Genomic DNA, 24,779 nt, shown 5'->3' with positions numbered 1-24,779 from the left:
CCATATCTAAATGTCTGCTATGCATACACTCCTGTGACCCCTGCCTGCACCTACCCTGTCCTGTGTTACATCCATGGGCACACACACACACACAGAGCTCCCACATGCTGCTGTCTCTAGACATCAGAGTCCCCCTGGGTGAGTAGAACAATGTGCACAATGCTCAACAAACACATTGAGACACAAACACACCACGCTGTACACACACACTTCACGCCAAGTAGCACCATGGGAGACCTGTTTAACCATTGAGTGAAAACTCTCAGCAAGCAGACACACACCCACACAGACACACACAGTACTCCTGAAAGAGGTAAACAGAGCCGCCTAATGTCAGATTGCATCATGTTCCTCAGATCTGGCGGTGAAACAGCAAAACAAACTGTGCTCATGGCAGTTCTGAAGACAAAACTTAAAACAGCTTTAAAAACAATTATTGTAATGAGTCACAATTGAAAATAAATTATATCGGCAAACAAAAAAGGGTAATTAGGACATCCCCAGAACTTTTTTGGTACCCATTTTGAAAAACTACCCACTGAAGGGATCATGACTTATATGGCAAACGGGTTTCACTTCCACTGAAAGTAGAATGTTCCTTTTTATTGCTTAGCCACGACTTAATGGTCAAGCATGTTGAAAAAGACTTACCTCTGTTTACCAACCCCCAACACACACACAGATGTGAGTGGAAATAAATGGGTAGACAATGTGTGTGTCTGTGTGCGCGCATGCGTTAGTCAAATTTCTCACAGATCAATAGGTAATGCACTTAATGACTCCACTGACTTATTTACCCTTCCTCTCTCCCTTTTACACTGTACCCCTCTTTCCCCAACCTCTCTTCACCACTCATCCAAATGTTCTGCACCCTTTCCCTCTTCCTCTTTCCACCTCTCTCTATCCCTGTATACCTCACTGTCGCACTCCCTCACTTTGTTCCAGTCTCTCTCCCTCTCTTTCCCATTCTCCACCTCTCTCTCCCCTGTCTTGCTCCACTTGTCTCCCCCCTCACTCTTTCTCTTTCCCTGTCTCTCTCTCTGCAGAGGGCTTAAGCTGCATCAACTAAAGTAGCTCCTTGGCAAAAGTCAGATTCCAGTTAAATTCAAATCAGTCTTAATTGTCCCAGTATATAAATGTATTGCAGATGCATCTGTATTGCAGGAGTGCAAAAGTCACAACATGGCTTCAGATATTTCACATTTCACTAGTGTGAGACAGTAACACATTTTATAATCAGATAGCTTTCATGAGTATTTAGTAGGGGTGTAACGGTATGCAGAAGTCGCGGTTCGGTACGTACCGAAACTTTTAAGTGACGTTCACTATGATTTGGGTAAAGTGGAAAGAAACAAAAATTAAAATATATGTTATGTTTTTCATTTCTAAGTTATAAACTTTGCCCATTGCCACTGTATTTAAAGCATGCAGTAGGTTGGATTTTTTTCAGTAAAAAAAACTATTACAGCATTTTGCAATTACTCACCGTTCAGAAAGTGGTTCCGCACCAATGCCTGATAAAGAATGACGTTCCGAATAGTAATATGAAAAATAGAATTACAAGTTCCAAAAAGTGCAAACTCAGAGTTTGACATTATTCTTAGTCTTGCTAACCTGAGCTTTTGGTTACTGGTTGCTAGCTTATAGTTTAGCATATTTTGCCAGTTTTTTTCCACTGTTCGGAAATCGTGCTGAACGTGACTTAAAGGTTTTGATACATACTGAACTGTGCCGTTACACCCCTAGTATTTAGTAATGTGTAATGTTTTTGATGGGGTTTATGAACTAATGAGATGAACAAGTGAAAGTCCTGTTCCTTTTAAGTTACTTTATGAAGCTCTTTCCCCACCTGGCATTGCATTTGAGTGATCGACTCGTTTCCTCATTACTTTCTTGAGCAAGCTGAGTTGTTTGGAGAAGTGTTATGACAGCTTTTTATGAAAATTGACATAGGTCGCCCCCCTGCTTTGTTGCCATTGATTGCTTGTGTGATAGCAAAGCCCATGGAAAGTGAAAGTGTGAAATCTCACTGGCTTTTTTCATTTCAACTTAGCGGTATGAAGGAAATATATGAAGGGAAAATGTATACAAACTTCATACGAAGTCTAGGTGATCGTCTGCAACTACACATTTAAATGAGTCTATTCATTGAAATACCAGGGCTGTCAAATAACATTGTAGATGTTATCAATACTACATTTCACATATATAGGTAATGTGATAGAAGGCCCCTTTGATGACCCATAACCATTGTAAGTAAATGTGTTTTTAATGTAACCACATAGTATGTTAGACATTAATACTGTATAATGGTATATGGTACTTAACGAATAAGTTAATGCAGCTTAGTGGAGCGATTGCTCTTGTAGGCTGGACCTAGGGTGACAGAGGGCCAGTGAAGAAGAGAGGCAGAGCTCTCTTTTTCTTTTCCTCTCACCCTCTCTCGGATGGGTGTACAATCGTACTAATGGGGGGCATCTTAGAAATGGCTACTACCTTATTTCCCTCAGGGCGTGCTTTCCCTCAGTGTGTGTATGTACCAAATCTCTCTTCTTGTGTGTAAAAGAATGTACATGCACACACTCACACAACGGCCCATCAAGTTTATACTATAGCACATGGACTGAAAGATAACCACAGAATGTGCACGCACAGACAAAGAAACACACAAAGAAACCATCCGCTGTGCATGTAACACACTGTAACACTGACCTAGCTTGTAAACACACAGGCAAACACTCAAGTATGTGCGAAAGTTATGAACAGTTATATATTATAGATTATTGCTGAAGTGTGAAAGAAGGGTTTATTATCCACAGCAACTAGATATTAAGACACATACAGACAATTACAGTCAAATGCTTACTCAGGTAAGCACATTCACTCTCTCCGACACACACCAGTGCACACACGCGCACACACACACTACTATTTGCACGGTCTTATGAGGGAGCCCTCAGAATAGTAAGGATATAGACCTCAGCATTTACGCTGACACATTAAAAACCTCCTTACTTGCACACACACAGACATGCATGTACACACAGACATGCATATACACACACACACATGCACACACACAGTGCATGGAAACATACAGTATTGCACCAAGTAAAACATTCCTATTCACTGACACACTCATTATATAAAATCTTACTGTGGCTACTGTATTTCAAAAAATCTGGGAAAAATTGTTCCCCCCAAACTTTAGACTATTCCAGCACACTTGCCACTTAATAAAACCATAATCTGTGTTTCTTTTGGTTTCTCTCTCTCTCGCACTTTCTCTCTAGTGTTTCCCTGGTTGTCAATTTTGTATTGCAGCAGGTCACAAATCTGTGATGGTAAACTGCATTATTTTGTCTCAGTTTTCACCTTGTTCACCAATCTTCAATTGAGAGCCTGGTCTGCCCTATGCAGAATCTATCAAGGCCATGCTTGTACATAAACAGTTCTCATCATTTTGGATCAGTCACAGTGTTCTGGTATTCTGTTACTGTGAACTCTGTATAGTGTCAGGTAGCATTACAATTTGCTTTCTTTTGGGTGTATTATTTCTAATGTGCAAAATGATTCATTATTATTATTAATTTATTTTTCATGAATTGGTTAGGTCTAAATATCCTGCTTTTGCTTTATCCATCCAACTTTCAGTCTTTTGCTCTCCTGTTGCACATATACACACAAAAATACAAAACACTCCCGCTTTTCTTTAACAATTCTTACTCTCAGTTCATTATCAACTATCACAGTCAATGCTAATCACTGTGGCTTAGCGGACTAATTGAAGGAGTTATGGTCCATAACATGAACATATATTAACATGGCTGTCGACCTGTTAAAACTGAACCTATCATGCAACCCAAAAAGTACCTTATTCCCTTCACAGTGCACTATTTTTGACTAAGGTTTATAGGGCTCGTGTCTACAGTAGTGCATACTCTGGGACTAGGATCACATTTGGGATGCACACCAGCTCTGGGTTCTGGAATGCCAAAGGCTTTCCTAATGGATTCCACATGTTGTTTGCATAATTTTCCACCCCTAACGCTTGACCTACAACTGGAAAGTGAGTTCACACTGATCTGTACAGCATTTGGGCACAAGGCTATACTAGGCAATAGATGTGCTTTATGTGTAAAGCTGTAGTATCTTAGAAGGACCATAGAGAACTAGTCCTATTCAAATTTTTGTATATATGATAGAGAAAGTTAAAAAGAAAGGGAAAAAACAATCTTTTTTATTTAATTCCATGGTTGCCAACATTTCTAGTAATTCGCACCAGGTTATCACCCAGGCCATTCCAAGGAGCCTTATTCAGGACAATGATATTGCCTAGATTTGATGATGTTAAAGCCTCAACTAGATGGAAAGGAACTGAATAAGATTTGGAAAAGATTTACTGTCAGTCAGATGATACATCTCTACAAACGAGTAAGCCTCTATCTAAAACCACACAGATGTTTGGAAAACACAGTGGCTATTTTTAGAATGTGCTAAGTTCTTCCCCCAGGTCTATCTAGGTATAAATATATTTTGTCCAACAGAGTTTGTCCTTTTGTTCTTCTGTTTTTCACAGAGTGGCTGAATTTCTTTTGTAAGTTATTTCTATTCCATGTCTACACTGCGACAATCAATCTTGGCTTCTTTCATTTTGATGTACACTGTTGTTTGTCCTTGACTGTCACTATGCAGCAATCTGTTGCAGTGTTCTATAATGCGTTTTCACTCTTTCTTCAGAAAAACAGGGTTGTCTGATTGCACAACAAGTGCACTCACTTTTCTCAAGCTTCCTTAGTCCAATAGCTCATAGCAAACACACTGACCCAGAAAGTTTCAGAATCTAAACATTTAGAATCTAAATAATCTCTTTGTCAATGGTTTCAGGTGATGATAATATTACTATTTGTGTCAACAACTATAACCAGAATCGCCTTCTTTGTCCTCGGGCGTGGGTGTTTGCAGACAAACACACACAAACACACACACCCTACAGCTTCAGTACACAAAAGTGGGCTGGACACAAAGGTCAAAGATTAAATATACAAGTGGACACGGAGATAGAACATTTTGTCAACTTAATGAATGTCGAAATGAGGAGGGACTGAACATAGCCTTTATATAAACACACACCTACACAAACTAATTTCAGATTGTATGTTTATATATCATATATATCATTCTTACATTACATTGTAAAACCTTTTACTAAAATGGATGTGTGTATACTCTAAATATTTCTAGGTTTCCGATTGGGGATAAATAACCTGTGATGAATAGGAAATTAATGCAACCTGTTTCCAAAGGTATGAATGAATTCTCCTACCTTTCTCAATGAAACATTCTGAACCACTTAATACATCAATGTTATACAAACATCCAATTAGACTTCCTTCAAGAGGTGTTCAACCGTAATCAATTTCAGATTTGCTGATGTATTTCTGATTTCAACCTCCTTTCACTAAATCGCATCAATCAACGGTCTGTACAAACAAGTCAATCCATCAATCAAACACAAAAATCCCACCCTTTCACCGATTGTGTAACCTCTCACCAGCAATTTGTATCACACAAGATCCAACTGTTTAAAATGTGTATATGTAGTAGATGTGTTATAGCTTTGCTGGTTCCATTGGGAAATCAGTGACAAAGTGTGTTTATGTGTTGCTGGAGGGAGTGCGTGTGTGTGCGAGTTGCTGGAATCTTTACGTTGTTTGTGTCAAATATGAGGCTTCTGTCCTGTCCTGGTAAATAGCTTGGTCTGACAGCTCCAGAGACAGACACACACCAAGGGCCATCACACACACAGATGGGGACAAGCCAGGGCTAATCACCAATGCACTCTAGGTGAGAGTGCACTCCCCTATTGCCTCGGCCCTAACCCCCTGGCCCAATTGGCTCAGACAAGCAGGATACTTACTGCATCCAAATGAGATCATCTACAAACTATACAGAACAATGAATCAAGATTGCATTTTTGGAGAGTTCTCTGCTATTGAATTAGGTCAGTATATTAACGTTACAATATATACACTTTTTTACTTTATTTAATATTAAAATAAATAATAAATACTTGTGCTTTGTCTTCCTTATTCTGGTGTTTGAGACATTCCAATTTCCAGTCTGAAAAAAAATATTTTTGAATAATATGTAGCATTTCATAATTTTCCATCTGTCCACAAATTATCACATTTGTCACTGATATTTCTCTAGATATCAGACAAATTATGTGGCAGGATCCTGTTAAGCAATTATAATTTGACTTTGAACCAATTGGTCAGATACTGATTGGTTAGATTGTGGTCCATTGCTGATTGGCTCTTTTTAATTGATTAGACAGACTAGGTCTTGATTGGTGACAAACATTTTGCTACTGACTTAACTGACAAACTAGGCCCACTGGTTACCAGACAGATAGACTGCCTGTTACTGATTGCTCCATCTTAATTGATTACAAAGGCAGATGGCTATCTATCTATCTCCTTTGGAACTACTGATAGCAGCCCCAGGAAGGAAATTTAAATGTCCTAGGTTGATGGTACAGGTTTATAACACTGGTGGGATTATAACTTTGGTCAAATAGTCAGAAAACTAATTTGAGACAAATCATCATAGATCCACATTCATATTAGACATTTGTCAAGGTGTGGAACACTTCCACATATTATTTGAAAACTAGCCACTAGGGACAGTCGTGTGCACAACTACATTTGAATCAGAATCTGCATCACTTTTCATTTCAAAATACATTTACATATTCTCAGATATTTTGACTTGGGGTTTCCTAAAGCATGGCATGGTAACATTTTAGCCACTGTCTTTGACTCAAAGGTTAGAACATCAAATCTAAGGAGATTTGTTTAAAATTTTTTCCAAACTATAAACCTTAAACATTCATAATTAATACCCAACTGACCAATTCTAACCTTAAAAGTAGACTTAGCAAAATGACGTTCCCACAAGAAGCATAGAAGATAGAGATGAGCACGATGCAAGACTTCCTTCTCAATAGTTGTTACTAAAATTGACCCACTAAAATGCCGTACGTCATTTTGCTGAGTCTACCTTCAATAACCAACCCTAACTTAACCCTGCATGGGCCATTCTTATCTTCACATCCTTTGCAGAGCCCATGCTAAATTTGTCGTCCATCACCTCTAGACGTTTGCTTATGTTTTCACCCATAGATGTTTAACCCCTTGGATTTTTTTTTTAAGTGAATGTAAGACAGTTAAGTAGCATGCATTTCAACTTTTGTCATCAAGTTCAAAGTGTTTATAGGGTTTTCTCCAAATCATTTAATGGGATCTATGTCTAACTTTCATACAATTCTGTAATTAAGAGTGATATACACACTTTTGGGGCTGATTTCACAGACGCTGATTAAACCTTTTGTGGATATGAAACCAGCCTTTGGTTTACCAACCCAGACAGCAAATCAGCCTTTTCCACAACTAAAATTAGTTAAATTCATTAAAAAATTTCTTTGGGTATCCTTTTAGGTTTAGTCTTATGCTAAATCTGGACCAAATTGTGTTTAAATGTAAATTTTTAAACATTTTAATATATGTTGTATGTACAAATATCATTATTTTAAATGAATTTGATATATATGTATTGTGTAAATGATAAGGCATAAAGAATTACTCTGCACTATTGCTGAGCAAAAGGGGCCCAGGATAAATGGATTAAAAGTGAGTGTTTAAATGGGCACTAATCTGGCTTCCTGAATACCCTTGAGAAGCAGGGGGTGTGCTTGTACCCCTCTCCTCCATAGTACCCTACCACACACACACACACACACACAAACACACACTCACAAACACACACTACGGCTGTCACAGTGTTAAAGTTGTGGCGGGCCTCTTTCCAACACAGGGGTAAAGTCACAGAGGTCAGCGCTTAGTTTCCACATCAGATCCAGGAACAGGGGCCAGAGTCTCTTCTCCTCCCCCATCTCTCTCTCCCTCCCTCCTCAGTCCCCTGCGGCCCTCCTCCTCTGCCTGCCTCACCCCACCCCCCAACCCCAGTGTACAAATGCCTTTGCTGTCAGCTTTGGCCCGGTCGCCTGTAATTGAAAAGAACAGGCATGGGCCCGCCTCCAGCCACCCCCACCACAGCCCTCACTGAGCCAGACTCCCATAGTCCTTCCTGGGTTGTCTGAGTCTCTGAGTACAGTGACAGCTACCCATCAATACCAATGACTATTACCGTTATAGAAGAGAGAGCCACTGCTGATGACATCCAAGACACCACCCATGTAACACCCGCAACACACATATACACACACGCGCTCACACACCTCCCCCTCGGTGTCCTTCCTCCGCTACCCGAGCCTCTCAATGTTTAACCCATTGCTCACAGACATGTCTCTCTTTATGTCTCTGCTGCTGCTACGGGAGGCAAACAAGGCTGTCATACAAAGATAAACACAAACTTACACATAATCACAGAAAAAACATAAGCAGCTATCGCATTCCAGCTTTGACAACTAAGCAACTTTTTCAGGCAAGACCTGCACTGTTTCTCCAGCCACTGGTCAATAGCTACTCGTACCCTAATATCACCCGCTAATTTACCAAACACAAAATAATATCATGATTGTCCAACACAAAAGATAGTAAAATAAATAATTCAATCATAAACAACTTTTGCGTTAAAAAGCAAAAGCATTGCCATAAAACGTGAAATGAAAAAATTTTTAAAGACCACCACAACCTATGGCTATGATGCTGATAACGTATACAGTTACTCCTCACTGTTATCCTCTTGTGTTATGACAGCTTGTGCATTCACACCAAAAATAGGTGTTGCAAGTCCTAGCACTGAGTCCAGTGCTATAGGCTCCTGTTTCAATTTTCTCCTAACTGAAAAACAAAGACACGCACGGACACCGATCAGCTAGTGTGCGGTAGGTCGCTAGGTGACCAGCAGTTGTCATACCCCTTGTCACAGCAATGACAGCTAAACCACATTCTCTTACACACAACGATACACACACACACACACACACACAGACACACACACACACACTAACATGACAAATGAAAAACACAGCATAAGAACAACAGAAGGAGGAGAAATATGCACAGACCTTGTCAGAAGCTGCAGAGCAGTAGAAAACAGTTTTCCCTTCTCCAGTCCTCTCTTGCTCTCTTGCTCCTCTCTCACTCTGTGTGGAGCTCCCTCCCCTTCTGTCTCTCAGCCGCTGAGCTCTCGCAGTTCTCAGGAAATGAATGGGGAGCCGCACAGAGAACTGTTGTACTTGCAAATGACTTAGCCAGCCGGCCCGCGTCACATGATCAGCTAAATGTAGGGTGGGCCAGTGGGTGGAGGCTTCATAAGCAAGGGGAAGACAATATACTCTAAGCTCGAACAGCGTGCATCGAATTACACGGGGCCCTTCGCGGGAGGTTTCCGACACGTCTGTGGTCCACTCTGGCAGGCAGTCATTCTTTTTCTCACTTGCTTTCGCTGTTATGGTCTTACTCTCACTCTCTCAGAATGAGGATGAACACTGTTATTTGCCCTCTCTTCTACAACTTTCTGAGCACAATGAAGTACATTATTGGTACAAACATCTGCTTTCAAAATACGGTATGATTGTGTTAGTCTTAGTTGTTAGGGCGATTGCCAATGAACAGTAATGTCACTGCTTCTAATCCATTAACCGAAAATCTGTATTGTGGCCTTAAGCAAGTCACTTATCCCAAGTGAATTCAGTACATGAGCAATTAGGGTTAAGAAGGTCTGCTTAATGACCAAAATTTATTTTAAATGTGCTTTGCGATGCCTGTCACTGCAGACTGGAAAGTGGAAGATTGGAGATAAAGGGAGCTTCACCACTCGCAGTCTCTCCCCTGGGACTGTTAATTAAGGTAAAAGAACCAGGGCTCATTTGCATGGCTGATAGACCCTGCAGCTAGCTAGAGCATTAGCCATTACCACTATAGGATCACAGACTAGCCTACTCTCATGCTTAATACACACACAAGCTCACACACATACACTTCATACATTAAGAGAATGTGAGCGAGAGAGCTTGTTAGAAAAAATATTGCAATGTAGTAGTGAGATTGGTCCACCTGCTCCCTACTAAATATTCACCCTGTTTTACTGTAGATATTGGTTCTTTTCACTTAACACTCTTTCCGTCACTCAATAATAGTCTACACATGAATAGCGGAAATGGATCAATGGATAAGGATGGATGGAAGTGGAAGAATGGCGGGAACAGGAAATGGATGAAAGGATAGAAATGCATGATGGATGGAGAGAGTTAGGAGGCAGATAGATGGAAGGAGAGGAAGAACGTCAGGAACAGTTGGTGATGTAAGGGTTAGGCTGAATTAATTAAACGTAGGATGGATGAGAGAGAGGGTAATGGATGGATAGAGTGCAAGAAGAGATTCAAAGATGGATAGAGGGAGCTAGGTGACAGATGGAGGGAGAGGGGATGGACGGACGGAAGGAACGATGCTCTCTGTGGGTCAAGTTAATTGTAATGGGTTATAATTACTGGAAGGTGTTTCCTACAGTTCGCTTTACAACAAGGATTTTCAGCAGTAGCCTACAGTGCCATTGTCAACATAAAAAATCCACATAAAATCCACAGACACGCTAATATTACAAAATTAATGACTTCACTTAATAATTAGATATCATGTTAAGATTCATAATTGACAGAGTCTCTCTATTTCCCATTGGACACATCGATAATCTTGAGTATTAAAGACTGTTAAAGACTATTAAAGATCCATTATGCTCATTCAAGAGTCTCTGATAATTAGCTGAACTAAACAGTACAATGCTTCCAACATGTACGTTCAATGTGTCAATGTTTTTATTGTATAATAAAATAGGTATTTATAACTGAGTTCACAAAAGAGGATGTACAGTGGTAAGACCCATTGTCATGATACCAAAATAATCCACAAGAAAATGTAGCACTTGAATATTCCATATTTGTGGCCTAATTTATTCCAGCTACTGAATTGTATGATCTGAGTGACTTCATAGTTAACGATGCCTGACGGTCCTTTCTTTAAGGCTGTAAAGCAGCTGTGGCTGCCAGCCTGCCGTGATTGTTGGTGAGCTCACCAAATAATGACATCTCTAGTAAGCTAATGTAAGTTGCTGGGTTTGGGGACCAGACTCTGCCAATACACACACACAAAGGCTCAAAAGGAACCCCTGGCATATGCACAGGGACATTGAGAAAGTGAGGAAGGAGATGGGCATAATGATATAGAAAGTGGTAAATGTATTTATTATGTATTTCAAATACATAATAGTATTTTGTCATTTGTATTTGATAGTGTTTATGAAAATGGCATCGTTTTTTGTATCAAAATACTTAAGTGTTTTGTATTTTGTAGTTTAAAAATACTGTAAAAGACTTTGTGAGAGTGTACATGGTGACATCATAAAATTGCTATCTCTACTCAGTAATTTGCCCAGACTTGTTGAGATCAGAACAGAAAATGTATCCATACCCGAAGAAGTTCAAGGTGAGAAACATGTAGGTTGCTAGCTTTCCATGGATTTTTTGCATAAATTGCTAAAAAAATTATCAGTTCATGTTAAGTTTTGATGTTCCTTTTAGTAGCCTAGGCTAAATCGTTTACCAATTTATGTAATGTTCTAACTAACTATTTGACCCAAGTAGCCACCCTTACAGTTAACATTAGCTTGCTACTTACTGCCCTTGTTAAGTTTTGTCGGTTGTGCACAAAAGAAAAAAGCCTTTCAGTATTGTACAATATTACATTGTAATGCCACAATATGGTGTAACTTGTTAAATGCACATGTGTGCCTTATTGTCAATAACACTCAAACACACGCCTACTCTCTCACCCACACTCAGACATAAGAACATATTTTTGGTAAAACTTTTGAACTGTTTTGGAATACCTGGTCTGTAGTATTCTCTATTGTAGTATTCTTTATTTGAGTTTAAGTAAATGTTTTTACTACACTATTATTGTGTTTGTGTCTTCTATACCTATATTCTTAGGCTTTCAACAGATTCAGTGGTTGGAGCTGGGTTAATACTCCTTGACAAGTTCTGTTGCTACTTTTTGATTCAGTTTAAAATCTGGCTATATTTAAAATTAAATCATATTGATCATTTAATAATTGTTGAAAAAGTGCTAAAATTTTTGTATTCAACTTCCAAATAGGTGTCCAATTATTAATAAATAATTAATTGATTGCTAAATTATTGTATATTAATTGCAGGCCCGGTTCCACGGGGCCGCAAAAGGGGGCATTGCCCCCTCAGGTAGAAAGTCATGCCCCCTCAGTTTAGTTTCCCCATATACACAGCTGATTGTATATGAATTCGACCTGGTCTGATCATCATAGTCAACACGTTTCAATCATCACAGATCAACGCTTATCAATCGACTCTACAAGCACATATACATTTCTACATTTTTTTTCTTTGTGGGGAGGGTTGGGCAGTGATTAGACATGCCCCGTCCTCTATGCAAAATGCACTGACTGCCTGACACAATTTATTATTATACACTGCTCAAAGAAATAAAGGGAACACATAATCATCACAGTATAACACCAAGTAAATTAAACTTCATGGGATATCAATCTGTCCAGTTAGGAAGCATAAGCAATTGTGAATAAATGCCACCTGTTTTGGTGCAAACAAGCAAGACAACCCCCAAAAAAGGAATGGTTTTGCAGGTGGTGGCCACAGAAAATTGCTCTCTCCTTATCCTTCCTGACTGATTCTTCTCTAGTTTTGCATTTTGCTAGTGTCCTTGTCACTACTGGTAGCATGAGGCGGTACCTGCAACCTATTCAGGTTGCCCAGGTAGTCCATCTCCTCTAGGATACATGCCATCGCAAGAAGGTTTGCTGTGTCTCCCAGTACAGTCTCAAGAGCATAGAGGAGATACCAGGAGATTACACAAGGAGTGCTGGACAGGGCCGTAGAAGAGCATTAACCCAGCAGCAGGACCGGTATCTGCTCCTTTGTGCGAGGAGGAACTGTAAGAGCCCTACAAAATGACCTCCAGCAGGGTGCTGCTGTGCATGTTTCTGACCAAACTGTCAGATACAGACTGTTAGAAACAGACCTATGAGGGTGGCTTGAGGGCCCGACATCCTCTATTGGGACCTGTGCTCACAGCTCAGCACCATGCAGCTTGACTGGCATTCGCCAGAGAACACCAAAATTGTCTGGTCCACCGTTGGCGCCCCGTTCTCTTCACAGATGAGAGCAGGTTCACACTGAAAACATATGACAGACGTGAAAGAGTCTGGAGACGCCGTGGTGAACGTTATGCTGCCTGCAACATCATCCAGCATGACCGGTTTGGCAGTCAGTGATGGTCTGGGAAGGCATATCCTTGGAGGGTTGCAGACATCCACATGCTAGCCAATGGTACCCTGACTGCTGTTGGGTACCGGGATGAAATCCTCAGACCCATCGTCAGACCTTACGCTGGTGCAGTGGGCCCTGGATTCCCACTGGTGCAGGACAAAGTCCGGCTTCATGTGGCCAGAGTGTGTAGGCTGTTCCGAGATGACGAAGATATTGATGCCATTGACTGACCCTCACATTCCCCAGACCTGAATCCAATTGAGAACCTCTGGGATGTTATGTATCGGTGCATCCGACGCCACCAAGTAGCGCCAGAGACTGTCCAGGAGCTTACTGATGCCTTGATCCAGGTCTGGGTGGAAATCCCCCAGGACACCACCTGCCATCTCATCAGGAGCATGCCCAGATGTTGTTGGGAGTGCATACAGGCACGTGGGGGCCATACACACTACTTCATCTGGGTGATCACAGGGATGTGTGAATATTCGATCTGTTAACTGATTGCATATGTCAGATTTATCGCATGACTCGTTAGGCAGAGTAAAGCTGTTGCAATGAAACATTTTCTACTTAATCAACTGAGGGACAGATGAAATAGGCCAATAGATGGAAGGTTTGCAAAGTGATTTCATCCTCACCTGTAAAAGTATTTTAGTATTTTAATACAAAAATACAGTAGTTTATTTTGTTACATAGCTGCTGTATTTTGTAGTTTATTTTCATACATTTAAAATTAAGGTATTTGGTATTTTATTTTAAAATCCATGTTGATGTATCTTTTTCCATCTCTGATGATGTGGATGTGTAGAATTGGAAGGAGAGGGGTTACAGGTGGAAATTCCAGTGAGATGTTGGGAAAGGAGGTGAGTGAGGAGGGGGAGGGGAGTTGGTCAGGGAGATTGAAGGAGATAGAGGGTGTTTGGGAGGATTGGGGTCGGAGAAGATGGTTGGAGGCGGGGGTGGTTGCCGGCAGATGTGGGGGGAGGTGGGATGGACGGGTGGTGGACCAGAGCCAGGGCTCCCAGCCCTCTTCCTAGCTCCCCAGCAGAGCTTATGAAAGACCACAGCCATGAGGGCCTCTCCCGAGGCCACTCCGACTGGGCAAGACTCCTACACAATGCCCTGAGAGAAAGGCAGTGGGATGAAGCCAGGTCTGACGGAAATGGTTAAAGGGGGGTTCATAGAAAGTGAGAGAAGCGAGCAGGGGAGACATAACAGGGGGCAATAACAGTGAAAGGAATAAATACAGAGATGGATCGAAAGAAACAGAGAGAGTGAGAAATAGCAGAACTCAGAATACAGAATGCAGTGGTGTCTTAATTTTTTTCCAGAGCTGTATACTGTAGGACTTAGAGAGGGGGAAGAGAAGTAACAGATGGAAAATAGAAAAAAGAGTTGGAGCAAAATCTATGATTGAGGTGCTTGACAGGTATGCTGCACATTGCAGACCATGACATAATCCCCCGTGAAGGACATGCTTCTTTCTCCAGCACTCTTCCATGGCAACATGTGCCACTAACTGACAGTCAAGGTTTTCCGTTCAATTTGATTAATCACACGCAATCATAATATTTATTTAATTTTAATTTAAGTCTAAGTGAGAAATCCAAATCAATAAAGCAGCAGTCAAAAATGTTGCCAACGTTAAAATCATACAGTTAATTATTAAGGCAAACACATTTGAAACAGAGTGCATTAAAGGAAAAGAAGGGTTTATTTGACTCAGCAAAAAACAGCCTGTTGTGTTGTGAAATGCTGAGTGATCTGACATGCGATGGCACCCTGTTGTTTCTGGCTGAACTTTAGACATGACAGTTCAAGAGCAGACCACTGCACAGGGAGGCAAGGGTAGTGGTGGGGGCTAACACAGCCTGTTTCCCGCTGTGTCCAAGAAAGAGAGAGAGTACATGGTAGAAAGAGTACTGAAATATCCTATTAAAGTAGAAGTACTCTTCTGAATTTTACCATGAACAAATGGATATTATTTGTGTACTATGGCTAACATTTGAGTAAAAAATCATAACATGAAAACAGCAATAACAAATATTTGCATTAATAATACATTTTCTTCCAACTTCCTACATATTAAAATAAGTTTTTTTTTATGTAATCCACTCATAATCGTAATCTATAAATAGCCAATAAACAATCTATCAAATTTAACCCAATTTTATTAAATTAAAATGAACAGATATGCAATTTCCTTATTCAGAAAACATTTGTACACCATTACCTTTACCATCAGATACTAGAAACATAATAGTGAGTAACTTTGGAGGGTCCGGCCTTCTTTTAGATTAGACATTAGAAACTTGGTTTGATTTGGTTTGGTCTTAACCATTTGGGTGTGTGGAAACATTGTTGCCAAGATCAAAAAACCTATACCAGGCCCTCAAAAGTTTAATGCCCATTATTTACAAAGCCATTTTATCTAAACATTTTGAAAATTCCAGACCACTGGTAAAATAAATAGGACAGGTCTTTACACCAAAGGTGTTGATAGAAGTCTCAAGAAACCCCAGAGTAACATCATGAGATCTACCGGACTCTTGCTACAATTAATATTGAAGTGCATAAGTCAACTATCAGAAAGAGACAACACAAATTTGGACTACATGGGAGATCAGGAAGGAAGAAGCTTCTGCTTTCCAAAAAGAATGCAAGACAAGAAGGATGTTTGCTAGACAACACCTGGATAAAGACCAAAACAAATGGAACAGTATTGTCCAGTATATGGACAGATGAGTCAAAGGTGGAGTTGTTTGGGAACTCCACGTTTGGGGATAATGAAACATGGCTTTAGAACAGAAGAACCTCATTCCAACCATAAAGCATGGAGGTGGTGGTATTATGGTTTGGGGTTGCCTCAGTGCCTGGCCAACTTGCCATCATTGAGTCAACCTTGAATTTACAATGGAATCAGAAAGGTCTTTAGGAGAATGTGAGGCCATCTGTTATCAAGTCCTTGTAATATTTGTTTGGTGTAATCAGCCAAAATGCTTCTCTACAATAAGTGTTTTTGTTATTGTATATACACTCACCTAAAGGATTCTTAGGAACACCATACTATTACTGTGTTTGACCCCCTTTTGCCTTCAGAACTGCCTTAATTCTATGTGGCATTGATTCAACAAGGTGCTGAAAGCATTCTTTAGAAATGTTGGCCCATATTGATAGGATAGCATCTTGCAGTTGATGGAGATTTGTGGGATGCACATCCAGGGCACGAAGCTCCCGTTCCACCACATCCCAAAGATGCTCTATTGGGTTGAGATCTGGTGACTGTGGGGGCCATTTCAGTACAGTGAACTCATTGTCATGTTCAAGAAACCAATTTGAAATGATTCGAGCTTTGTGTCATGGTGCATTATCCTGCTGGAAGTAGCCATCAGAGGATGGGTACATGGTGGACATAAAAGGATGGACATGGTCAGAAACAATGCTCAGGTAGACCGTGGCATTTAAACGATGCCCAATTGGCACTAAGGGGCCTAAAGTGTGCCAAGAAAACATCCCCCACACCATTACACCACCACCATTGTCACGGCTTCAGGGTTTGGGTGAACAAGGAGGAGCGTCGTACAGCTCCTTTCGGCACTGGAGACAATTACACACAAAGACAGAGGGAGCAGAGGGAACATATATACCGGGGGAAACAGCGATGATGAGGAACAGGTGCATTAAACGAGACACAGGTGAAATGTATGATGAGACGGTGGTGTCAGAAAGCCGGTGACGTCGACCGCTGGGGCCCGCCCGCTGCAGGGGGAGGTGAACCAGCAGAGGTCGCAGTTGTCACAGTACCCCCCCTCTGACGCGCGGCCCCAGCCGCGCGACGACACCGGCCTCGGGGCCAACCCGGGGGGCGCGGAGTAGGGCGATCCGGCCGACGCTGATGGAAGTCGCGGACAAGGACAGGAGCCAGGACGTCCTTCACCGGAACCCAGCTCCGCTCCTCCGGGCCGTACCCCTCCCACTCCACGAGGTACTGGAGGCCCCCGCCCGGCGCCTCGAGTCGATGATGGAGCGGACAGAGTACACCGGGGCCCCCTCGATGTCCAGAGGGGGAGGGGGAATCTCCCGCACCTCACACCCCTGAAGGGGACCATCCACCACCGGCCTGAGGAGAGACACATGGAACGAGGGGTTAATACGGTAGTCGGGGGGAAGGCGTAACCGATATGTTACCTCGTTGACTCTCCTCAGGACTTTAAAGGGCCCCACAAACCGCGGGGCCAGCTTCCGGCAGGGCAGGCGGAGGGGCAGGTCCCTGGACGAGAGCCAGACCCGGTCGCCCGGCCAATACACCGGGGCCTCCCCGCGGTGGCGGTCCGCAGAGGTCTTTTGACGGCGGACAGCGAGCCGGAGGCGGGATTGTACTGCCTCCCATGTGCCCGCTGCCCGCCGGAACCAGTCGTCCACCGCAGGGGTACCGGTCTGGCTCGGCGTCCAGGGCGCCAGGACCGGCTGGTAGCCCAGTACGCACTGGAATGGCGTCACGCCCGTGGAGGAGTGGTGCAGAGAATTCAGTGCATATTCTGCCCACGGCAGAAACTCTGCCCACTCCCCCGGCCGGTCCTGGCAGTAGGACCGGAGGAACCTACCCACTTCTTGGTTTACCCGCTCCACCTGCCCGTTGGACTGGGGATGGTAGCCCGAGGTCAGGCTGACCGAGATCCCCAGGTGCTGCATAAATGCTTTCCACACCCTGGACGTGAATTGGGGACCCCGGTCAGACACGATGTCCTCGGGCACCCCATAGTGCCGGAAGACGTGTGTAAACAGGGCCTCCGCGGTCTGTAGGGCAGTAGGAAGGCCGGGCAGAGGCAAGAGGCGGCAGGACTTCGAGAACCGATCCACAACGACCAGGATGGTGGTATGGCCCTGGGAAGGGGGGAGATCAGTCAAAAAATCAACAGATAGGTGGGACCATGGTCGTTGTGGAATGGGCAAGGGGTGCAACTTGCCCACAGGTAGGTGCCGGGGTGCCTTACTCTGGGCGCATACCGAGCAGGAAGAGACGTATACCCTCACGTCCTTGGCTAAAGTGGGCCACCAGTACTTACCGGCCAGGGCGCGCACTGTTGGCCCGATGCCAGGATGACCGGAGGAGGGAGATGTATGCGCCCAGTAGATGAGGCGGTCGCGGACAGACGCCGGCACATACGTACGGCCCTCAGGGTATGTGGGCGGAGAGGGCTCGTCGCGCTGCGCTCTGGCGATGTCCGCGTCCAGTTCCCATACCACCGGTGCCACGATGCATGACTCCAGGAGCACGGGAGCATCATCCACTGGCCTCTCCTCCGTGTCATGCTGGCGGGACAGCGCGTCAGCCCCGACGTTCTTACTCCCCGGCCTGTAGGTAAGAGTAAACACAAACCGGGTGAAGAACATAGCCCACCTTGCCTGGCGAGGGGTCAGCCTCCTCGCTGCCCGCATGTACTCCAGGTTCCGGTGGTCAGTCCAGACGAGGAAAGGGTGTTTAGCCCCCTCTAACCAGTGCCTCCACGCCGACAGAGCTCGAACCACGGCCAGCAGCTCACGATCACCAATGTCGTAGTTCCGCTCCGCCGCACTGAGCTTCTGGGAGAAGAAGGCACAGGGACAGAGCGTGTTACGACACCCCGTCCGCTGGGAGAGGATGGCACCGAGCCCACAATCGGACGCGTCCACCTCCACGATGAACTGGAGCGACGGGTCGGGATGGGCCAGGACCGGAGCGGTGGTGAAACGGTGTTTCAGTTCCACAAACGCCCGCTCCGCTTCCACGGTCCACCGCAACCGGGTCACCCCCCCTTCAGAAGGGAGGTGATCGGAGCCGCGACCTGGCTAAAGCCCCGGATAAACCTCCTGTAGTAATTAGAGAAGCCTAAGAAACGTTGCACGTCCTTAACTGTGGTTGGGGTCGGCCAATTACGCACGGCGTCAATGTGAGGCTCCTCCATAGCCACACCTGTGCTGGAAAAGCGATATCCCAGGAAGGACACAGACGACTGGAAAAACAGACACTTCTCGGCTTTCACGTACAGGTCATGCTCCAGCAGTCGAGCCAGTACTCTGCGCACTAACGAGACATGTTTGGCGCGGGTGGCAGTGAATATCAAGATGTCATCAATATACACTACCACGCCTTCGCACAACAAGTCCCGGAATACGTCGTTGACGAAGGACTGAAAGACTGAAGGAGCATTCATCAACCCGTACGGCATCACTAAATACTCGTAATGGCCGGACGTGGTACTAAAGGCCGTTTTCCACTCGTCTCCTTCCCGGATACGCACCAGGTTATAGGCACTCCTGAGGTCTAATTTAGTGAAAAAGCGGGCCCCGTGCATCCTCTCCACCTCCGCAGAGATCAAAGGGAGAGGGTAGCGGAACGGAATGGTGATCTTGTTCAGCGCCCGGTAATCGATGCACGGGCGCAAACCACCGTCCTTCTTTTTCACAAAGAAGAAACTCGAGGAGACCTGTGACTTGGAGGGCCTAATGTAGCCCTGTTCCAACACTTCCGTAACGTAGACGTTCATAGTCTCCGTTTCGGTGCGGGACAGTGGATACACGTGACCCTTCAGGAGTGCGGCTCCGTCAACGAGGTCTATCGCACAATCCCCCAGCCGGTGTGGTGGCAACACAGCAGCCTTGGCCTTGGAGAAAACCGTAGCCAAGTCCCTGTATTCAGGGGGAATGGGCACGGCGGGCGCACTGTCTGGACTTTCCACCGAGGTCGAGCCAACGGAAACACCCAAACACCTACCCTGGCACTTCCGCGACCACCCCGACAGACGTCGACTAGACCAGGAGATGACGGGGTCATGTAGGGACAACCAGGGGAAACCTAAAACGACTGGGAACATGGGTGAGTCGATCACGTGAAATGAAATGGTTTCACTGTGTCGGTTGTCGGTAACCAGGAGGAGGGGAACAGTGCAACTTGTGACCAGACCTGACCCTAGTGGCCGGCTGTCTAGAGCTCTCACGGGCAGGGGGGTGTCGAGGGCCTGGAGGGGTATGCGTGACCGCAGGGCAAAGGATCTATCCATGAAATTCCCGGCTGCGCCTGAGTCTACCAGCGCCTTACACCGGGAAAGCAGCGGAAAGCCGGGGAACCTAACAGGGACAGTGCACATAGAGAGGGAAGAGGTTAGTGGCGAATGTGCATGTGCTACCTGGGGTGATGCAGAAGTGCCCTGCCTGTCACCTCTCGACTCGGGGAGGGAGGTGCGGTGCGGCGCGGTTGTACGGCCTCGTTTCCTCTTGGAGGCACTCCGCACCTCTCCTCCCCTACACCTGCCCGACAGCGCAGCCGCCCCCAGGTCCATGGGGACGGCGGCGTCTGGTTGGCAGGGTGGAACGGGCGGGCCTCTTCCGGGACGTCCTCGGGCAGCTAGCAGGTTGTCGAGACGGATGGACATGTCCGCCAGTTGGTCAAAGGAGAGGGACACGTCTCGACAAGCCAGCTCCCTCCGGACGTCCTCGCGAAGGCTACACCGGTAGTGGTCGATCTGAGCCCGCTCGTTCCACCCCGATCCCGCTGCCAGGGTCCGGAACTCCAGAGCGAACTCCTGCGCCGATCTCGTCTCCTGCCGTAAGTGGAACAGTCGTTCACCCGCCTCTCTCCCTTCGTGAGGATGGTCAAACACGACTCGGAAGCGGCGGGTGAACTCGGCGTAGCTGCCCTGGGTGGGCTGCTCGATGTTCCAAACGGCGGTGGCCCACTCCAGGGCTTTCCCGGACAGGCAGGAGACGAGTGAAGAGATCTTCTGGGCTTCGGTCGGCGCAGGATGCATCGCCTGGAGCGCGATGTCCAGTTGCAGCAGGAAACCCTGGCAGCGGTCCGCCGCCCCGTCGTAGGCCCTGGGCAGCGGAATGGGCATCACTCCCATGCTGGGCGGCGCGGCTTGGGGAGGTGGAGAGATGGCCGGTGCTGCGGGGTTCCACTGGCTCAGCTCTAGGCGCTGCACCGCTTTCAACACAGTGTCCATAGCGGCGCCTAGGCTGGCCAGCAAGGTTAAGTGTACTTTTACCGCCTCCGCAACACCGGCCTCGCCTGTGGCTCCTTGTTGCTCCATATCCTTGTTGTAGTGGTAGGTGTGTAATTCTGTCACGGCTTCGGGGTTTGGGTGAACAAGGAGGAGCAGGAGAAGGCGTGGTGGAAGGATCTTTTAATGGCGTCCTTACGAAATATACAATATAGATAGATATACATATATATAGGTGACGAAGCGTCGTACAGCTCCTTTCGGCACTGGAGACAATTACACACAAAGACAGGGGGAGCAGAGGGAACATATATACCGGGGGAAACAGCGATGATGAGGAACAGGTGCATTAAACGAGACACAGGTGAAATGTATGATGAGACGGTGGTGTCAGAAAGCCAGTGACGTCGACCGCTGGGGCCCGCCCGCTGCAGGGGGAGGTGAACCAGCAGAGGTCGCAGTTGTCACAACCATCCATGTTCTCATTCTGTTTACGCCAAATTCTGACTCTACCATCTGAATGTCTCAACAGAAATCGAGACTCATCAGACCAGGCAACATTCTTCCAGTCTTCAACTGTCCAATTTTGGTGAGCTCATGCAAATTGTAGCCTCTTTTTCCTATTTGTAGTGGAGATGAGTGGTACCCGGTGGGGTCTTCTGCTGTTGTAGCCCATCCGCCTCAAGGTTGTGCGTGTTGTGGCTTCACAAATGCTTTGCTGCATACCTCGGTTGCAATGAGTGGTTATTTCAGTCAAAGTTGCTCTTCTATCAGCTTGAATCAGTCGGCCCATTCTCCTCTGACGTCTAGCATCAACAAGGCATTTTTGCCCACAGGACTGTGGGCATACTGGATGTTTTTCCCTTTTCACACCATTCTTTGTAAACCCTAGAAATGGTTGTGTGTGAAAATCCCAGTAACTGAGCAGATTGTGAAATACTCAGACCGACCCGTCTGGCACCAACAACCATGCCATGCTCAACATTGCTTAAATCACCTTTCTTTCCCATTCTGACATTCAGTATGGAGTTCAGGAAATTGTCTTGACCAGGACCACACCCCTAAATGCATTGAAGCAACTGCCATGTGATTGGTTGATTAGATAATTGCATTAATGAGAAATTGAACAGATGTTCCTAATAATCCATTAGGTGAGTGTATAAATTATGTAAATGCATGTAGAAATGATCAGAGCATAGTAATCTTTATTTACATTGTTTGAACCGTTACATAAATACAATTGTGTTGTGGACATCAAAAGTCTATACAACCTTATTGACAAAGTAGGTTTTGTTGATGGCTAATATCAAAACATATGGTCAAACATTTTTATTATCTTCAATAACTTAATAATTTATAGAAATAATTAATCAATGATTTCTCTGGGTATCAAAAAAATGTAAGATTATCTTTGCCTTGCATTGCATAAATGACAAAGAGCTAACAAAAGAGCAACAGGATAATATCAAAGGGGTTACATATAACAGGCCAATGGAATCATTTCAGGAGTTGCAGGACTTTCTGTCAAGAATTGGGCACTCCCTGCTTATTGCAATCATTGCACATATCTTCCAAAATGTTGAGCTTCAGGGAGGCAAAGCAGAATCCATTTTGCCCTAAAAAAAAACATTTAAGCCAGATTAAATTTTTCCAGTAGCACATTTGATCTCCCAAAACCATTGGGGAAATTTGTTACGGTCTCGTTTCCACTGGTGCTAAACACTGGTGTTTTACCCTAAAGTCCATTACTGTTTCTGTTTCCTTTGACATGGCCAAGTGGCCTGGCTCTCACTTTGTGCCAAGCCCCGGACTTTAGGACTTAGGGTTGACACGTTACGTGCAGTGAAAATGCCGCATTATGTGTTATTTAAATAGTGATGTGTTCTCGTAATGGTTTTCATCCAATCTAAGAAACAGATCCTTGATAAAATAAAGAAAATATCGCAACAGTACAGGGAAGCAAATATTCAAAACAGAAAGAGTTGGAATGGCCGTAGGTGGTTCGACGCCATTGACTCAATAGAAATCACTGCATGTTGTGCTATTCGAATAGCGATATGTATCATTTGCTTCGTCTTTAGGCTTCTCGTAATGGTTTTTATCCGATCTAACAAACAGATCCCTGATAAAATAAAGAAATTAAAGCAACAGTACAGGGAAGCAAAGACACAACAGAAAGAGTGGGAATGACCGGAGGTGGTGCGTTGCCATTGACTCAATAGAAAAACGGAACGCTGAGACCAAGACGTAGCCTGCAGAACAACACAAAATTACCTCAGGATTCTCCCAAATCCTTGTATTAAGGGTTGATTCTTTTGACATAATACTTAAACTAAATAATTAATACACTGGCTTACAGTTGCAGTGTCCCGAGTGTAGGTGGAGGAGCCAGTCACAAAAGTTTGAGGAAGAAATTTGTTTTATTACTCAAGTTCAAACACCATATAAAATACTATGAACAAATTGAGCATGGTGTTATTGTTTATTTTATTTTCCTACCTTAAAAATATTGCCTCTTATATTTCCAAATTGCATTGATAGTTTACTCCTCCCCACCTGAGCCCCTCCTTAAGTCCTTGGTACCAAATGTATAGTTGAAACAGGGATGTCTAGAGCCAACATTAGCATAAATCACCAGTGTAGCTCTGGTACCTATGTAAAGCACCAGTGGAAATGTGGCATAATTGGACCAAGGCAGAACTTGTATGCCTCAAAACATGTTTGGCACAAACCTAACACGACTCCTCACCCAAAGTACATAGTACTGTGTATAGGATGAAGCATCATGCTACTGGGCTGCTTCTCTTCAGCTGGGACATGGTTTCTTGACAGGATAGAGGGGAAAATGAATCTCTCTAAATAGAGATATTTTCACACAAACCCTGCAACTCCCTGCCAGAAGGCTAAATAATTTCCCTTTCAACATGGCAACAGTTTGAAGCACACAGCCAAATCACCAGAGGAATTCCTTGCAAAAAGCAAGATCTATGCCCGGGAAAATTATAGCACGGTCCAAATCAAGCCCAATTAACTAAAGGCCAAACCCTGTCCAACATAGACTGTTATTGTTTTTTAACAAATCAAGAACATTCCAATGTCCTTCAAAAATACATTGGTTGCTTTTGCAGAATGTTTGATGTCATTGTGCTACTGCACGGTAAAGTGCAATCCAATTAATTTTGAGGTATTGAGGTATGGATCTGAGAATTTTTTTTCTCTTCTATACAGCAGGAAAAATGGGAAGCGTGAGGATCTGAGCGACTTTGACAAGGGTCAAATTGTGATAGCTAGACGATTGTGTCAGAGCATCTCCAAAACTACAGCCCTTGTGGGGTGTTCCAGGTCTGCACTGGTCAGTACCTATCAAACGTGGTCCAAGGAAGGAAAAGCAGTAAACCGGCGAAAGGGTCATGTGCGGCCAAGGCTCATTGATGCACGTAGGGAGCGAAGGCTGG

At 44.4% G+C, this 24,779-nt stretch overlaps 1 protein-coding gene across 2 annotated transcripts in view; it reads right to left on the bottom strand.

The window, feature by feature from the left end:
- Positions 1–9,281, bottom strand: part of klf12b (Kruppel-like factor 12b) — a 113,897-nt gene extending 104,616 nt beyond the window's left edge. For both annotated transcript variants that reach the window (XM_029125846.2, XM_029125844.2), the window contains exon 1: positions 9,095–9,281. The gene's annotated coding sequence lies outside the window, so the exon portion shown is untranslated. The remainder of the gene's footprint in view (positions 1–9,094) is intronic.
- Between the last annotated feature and the right edge of the window lie 15,498 nt (positions 9,282–24,779).

This window comes from Esox lucius, chromosome 16 (assembly GCF_011004845.1).
Source record: "Esox lucius isolate fEsoLuc1 chromosome 16, fEsoLuc1.pri, whole genome shotgun sequence".
In the NCBI taxonomy this organism is placed as follows: Eukaryota; Metazoa; Chordata; class Actinopteri; order Esociformes; family Esocidae; genus Esox; species Esox lucius.
The sequence above is the reverse complement of the archived record's forward strand: the minus strand, read 5'-3'. Positions and strand labels throughout refer to the sequence as shown.